General features: G+C 53.0%; 1 long non-coding RNA gene across 1 annotated transcript; it reads right to left on the bottom strand.

Moving 5' to 3' along the window:
• Positions 1-202: 202 nt before the first annotated feature.
• Positions 203-3,121, bottom strand: LOC108311087. Its single transcript, XR_005201805.1, has 3 exons — positions 2,923-3,121; positions 1,017-1,114; positions 203-591 (listed from the first exon to the last, which is right to left on the bottom strand). It is a non-coding gene; the product is annotated as an uncharacterized LOC108311087 (long non-coding RNA).
• Between the last annotated feature and the right edge of the window lie 1,742 nt (positions 3,122-4,863).

Genomic DNA, 4,863 nt, shown 5'->3' with positions numbered 1-4,863 from the left:
GGCACCTGGCAAACAGCTGCAGGTGACCCAAGCTGGCCCAGCCCTCAAGGATCAACCCGTGGAACCAAAGGCAAACAATCCCAGGACCTCTCATGGGGTGACCAGGGAGACAGGCACAGGGGGCTGCTTGCCCTGGGGCCGAGTTCTGGTCTTAGACAGGGCCAACCGCAGGACTGCATAAACCAGACAGACCCAGGGACACCCCAATTCCAGAGTGGGAATTCAGTGTACACTTGAACAAGACCTACTGGCCCCACTGCTCAGCCCCTTAACTCAGCATCCCAACAGTCAGCATCACGCGTAGACTAAGAATTATTCAACACCAAGGAAGCAAATTTGGAGGAAATCTAGAAATCTTAATGAATTTTCTGCACTGGAAGAAGGGATTAAAATCTAAGGGAGGTAGAAGACTGAGAAGAGGGAAAAAAAAAAAAAAAAACCCAAGTGTGGCAAAAGAAACTATAATTAAAACAGCAAATTGCAATTCGAGGTGGGGGTTGTGGAAGGATAAATGAATGTAAAGACCAAGGGACATCCAGTGAAGCGTCTGACAGAAATGATTCCCAGGGATGTTCTGGGAGAAAAATCCATCTGGAAACAGAGAAAAGGAAATGAAACAAGAATTTGCTGCATTATTTAAAGCTTTCGGGGGAGGGGGACGTTCAGGAGAGAGGAGGTTGAGAGAGATGAGAACGGAATTGCTCTACCAAAAGGGATTAAAGGAATCATAAGGGCTTTTTAAAATGACTCAAGCAAAAAAAAAAAAAAAGGGGTAGGGGGATGCAAATAATTGTAAGCTGTGAAATTAATGGTGGCCAAGATTCCTAGTTCATTCTTTAAATCTGGTTAACAGGAAAAATGAAGGAGAGACATTTGTATGCCTGGGGAGTAATGGAGTCCTGGAAAATGCAGTTCTGGAGAGCGCTGGCAAGACAGAATGCATGGCAGAGAACACGTGTCCTGGGAGAGGGCAGAGCAGATACCCCATGGCAGGACAATCCGCTTACCTCAAATACCTGCATTTCCTCCCTTTGATGTCTGGCTTCCCAAATATTTGACTCTTTCATGGAAGGCTCCACATGATACCCAGAAATTAGCAAAGTCAAAAGATCCTCTTGTAAAAAAAAAAAGAAAAGAAAACACACATGGCATCAGAGGCCGGGCTTTGCATCTTAGCACTGTTACTTACTAGGTTTGTGACCATGGGCTTGTTACTTTGCCCATCTAAATCCCATGGCTTCAGAGAGCTGTGGTGAGGATTCAGCAGGATTGAGTACCAGCCTCCCACACTGTGGGGCCCAGGGCGGGTCGTCAAATGGAAAGCCTCCGCCTCTTGCCAATTTCTTTGTTCGAAAGGACCTTGTGCCTTGAATCCTTCCCTTGAAACACACCCTTCCCTAGGATCCCCGTGTTGTAGCTCACTGGAAAACACATAGGCCTCGAACCCTGATGGGTAAAAGTCACCTGAGCCCCAGCAGTCTTTGTTTCTTTTTGAGACAGGGTCTCACTCTGTTGCCCAGGCTGGAGTGCTGCGGCGCAATCTCAGCTCCCTGCAGACTTGACCTCCTGGGCTCAGGCAATCCTCCATCTCAGCCCCCCACCCACCCACCCCAGGTGGCTGAGACTACAGGCAGGCGCCACCACGCCCAGTTCATTTTTTGTATTTTTGGTGTAGAGATGGAGTTTCACCATGTTGCCCAGGCCAGTCTTGAACCCCTGGGCTCAAGTGATCTGACTGCCTTGGACTCTCAAAGTGCTGGGATTGCAGGCGTGAAGCCACCGCGCCCGGCCCAGCTGTCTTAACGTCCTCACCCGAACTTCCCCTGCACGGCAGTCCACCTGTCCACACAGCACGGCCACTCACATCCAAGCCCACCTCGGGGCTTTGTCCCATCTGGGCTTCCGGCCCCCCAGCTCCTTCCCCTGAGCCTTTTTCCAGTCCCTTCCCAGAGGCAGCCCAGCCCCACCCTTTGGAGCTGCCTGTACGTCCCGAGGGAGTACAGCAGGTGGGTATACAGCGCTGGTTCTGGGAGGCAAGGATGCTAAGGCTGCCCTGCCAAGAGAGGCTGTGGGGAGAAGAGAAAGAACAAACAGTCTGGAAACAAAGCTGGGTTCTAAGCAAAGAGTGGGAGGGCTGGGGCCTCAGGAGAGCAGGGGATTGTTGAGACGTGCTGGGGACGAAATCAGCAAGGCCCCGTGACGGTGATGAACCAGCTCTACTGCACAGAAATGACGGGGGAGCCTAAATGGACCCATACCCCCTTCTGCTGGGAACACCTGGCCTGCCTCTCCAGGGCTGACGGTGGCAGATGACTTTCCAGAGCGCTGCCAGGGCTGCACTCTACTGCCACTGGCCACTTGACGCCTGCCCGTTTTTAAACAGCTGCACCAGATTTTTCATTCTTTAACAGAGAGTCCATTAGGATCTTCAGCTTGTGTTGGGAGTGGAGCGGTGTGGAAGATGAGGCTTTTCCTCAAGCTGCACCCCCAGCCTTGCTCTGGCCCTGAGGATCCTGCCTGGCTCCAGCCTTTCTGCAATGCTCACCCCGCACTCCGGCGCGCTGCTCTAATCACGTGCCTGGTGGTAGTGAAGGGGGAATTACATCTCTGCCTTTCAGGTCTACCATTTTCGGATCTGTGATGAGACTGTGACAGACCCACAGAACCCAGGACTTTCCACTACTCACTGTGCTGCTTCCAGAGCTGAACTGTGCTCCGCTGTCTGGGAGATGGGAGACAGCTGCTTATGCATCCAAACCCCCGACTTACCAACGCTCCTGCAGGGACGCAGGTGACCTCCATCTGCAACCCTCGCCTGGTGCCTGGTGCACCCGCCTCCCCGTGGGAATCTGATTCAGTTGGCTGTAGTTTGGGAACTGCAGTCATCAAATACGAGGCAGTGACTTGCAGCCAATCACTTACCTTCTCCAAGCCTCAGTCTCCTCGTAAAATGGGGACGATTGTACACACTTCATGGCACTACGGGGAGGATAAACTGGGAAATGCAAATGCAATCCTTTGGTAAAAGGAAAACTCTTCGACAAATGAATGTCATTATTGATTGCTTACGCATCACCCCAGGAAGCATGTCAACCCACACCCCTTGAGAAATCTTCCTTAGGCTCCTTACATAGAAGCTAGAATAACACCCCCCTCCCATTTCCCCTCTTTTTTTTTTTTTAGCTTCCATTGTATTCTAAGCTGACACCTACAGTAGCACTAATCAGCCTGTCCTGTAACTGTGGCTTTACATATCAGTCTTCTACAGTGGACTGGCCTCTTCTTGGGGGTAGGGGATGTCCATTCATTCAACAAGAGTAAATATTTCTTCCCCGGCTCACAGCAGGGGCTCAATACTACTAGAAGAATGGACTGAGGCACTGGGGAGCTGGGGTGAGATGTCAGATAGGGCCACCAGGGGGCAATCAAGTCCTTCCTAAGCATGTCCACTTGAGTCATTGCAGAGGCCTTTCTCAGAGGAAGAGGGGGCTCTGCAACATTTCTCTCTGGTGGTGAAGGCCAGGGCCTGGGCGCTGGGCCTCAAGTTCTCTTTGTGTCTAGCACCAGCTCTGTGCAAAGACAGGACCACCTACCATGGGGTCCTGAGTCCCACATCCGCCTGGAGCCTGAGAGCCCAAGATGACCCAGGAGGAGAGACCCAGGTGGTGTCTAGGGGAGTCCTGGCAAGCCCTGCCCGTGGCTCCCAGGGCCACTGTCCACGTTCTGTGCACATATGCATGCAAGTCCATGAGTGGGCCCGTGACCCCTCTGTGTAGATATGGCCATTTGCCCACCCTTGTAAGCAGCAGGGTGGAAAAGTAGCAAAGTGCCAGAAAGCTCTGGGCCCTGAGCTGCAGGACCAGTCCATCACTGACCCGCTGTGTGCCCTGGGCAAGGAGCTTCCCCTCTCTGGGCCTGTTTCCTCATCCGTGAAATGAGGGCAGTGGGTTACCTGGCTAAGGGCCTTTTGAGTGGTGCTGGCATTTCTTCTTTGTGTCTCTGAGGTGTGGGCTGACTCAAGTTCAAGGGCTTTGGTTGGGTCATCTTAGGGATTGTCAGACTGGATTGGGACCTGAATCCTTAGGAAGACCGGATGCCACCTCTGGCTTCCTTCCTGGGCAAAACCATGCCTCACTTGGGTGGCTCCCTGCCAGATGCTGCCCCGCGTTCACAGAGGAAGCCTCTCAAACAGCCGTGGGGACAGTCACTTGCCTGTCTGTGGATGCTTCCCAGGCGGGGCCACCTCACCAGGTCTCTCCTTGCCCTGTGCTTCCCCAAGTCCCTTCCCTTTGTTCTCAAGCCACCGAGGGCTTCCTCCGGCAGCCTGTGTTGCTCTCAGCGGGAAGTCAGAACCTATGCCAGACCCACTGGTCTAACACACTGCAGGCAAGCTCAGCCTGGAGCCTCGGTCTCCTGGGACCTCTTGGGACCCCCACCCCAGCCTACTCCTTTTACTTCCGGGCGGGACCGACCAGACAGAAGAGAATCCACCCGAGCGCAAGCTGCTGTTGAAATAAAGAGATGTTTCTTTATAATTTTCCCCTTGAAATAAACCCAGACTTAAGAACAACAGAAACACGCAAAATGTGTTTTTAGTGGAACCCAGATGGAGGGCTGAAAGCCCAGTGCGCTGCCTCCATGGAGGGTTCTGTCTTTGGAATTCCATCCTCTCCTCCCCACCTGCTCAGGCGCGTCCCGCCCAACCTCTGGGCTGGGGCCCTCAGGCCTGGCGAAGGCTACCTCCAGCCATCCTGACATTGCCTCCAGGTAGGCAGAGAACTCTGCCACCATTACCCTCCAGACACAAGGCTGAGCCTGGCATCTAATGAGATCTGTGGTTTCAGAGATTTGAGGGACGGGAGT

The sequence above is a fragment of the Cebus imitator genome, unplaced genomic scaffold, assembly GCF_001604975.1.
Source record: "Cebus imitator isolate Cc_AM_T3 unplaced genomic scaffold, Cebus_imitator-1.0 Scaffold111, whole genome shotgun sequence".
Taxonomy (NCBI): domain Eukaryota; kingdom Metazoa; phylum Chordata; class Mammalia; order Primates; family Cebidae; genus Cebus; species Cebus imitator.
The sequence above is the reverse complement of the archived record's forward strand: the minus strand, read 5'-3'. Positions and strand labels throughout refer to the sequence as shown.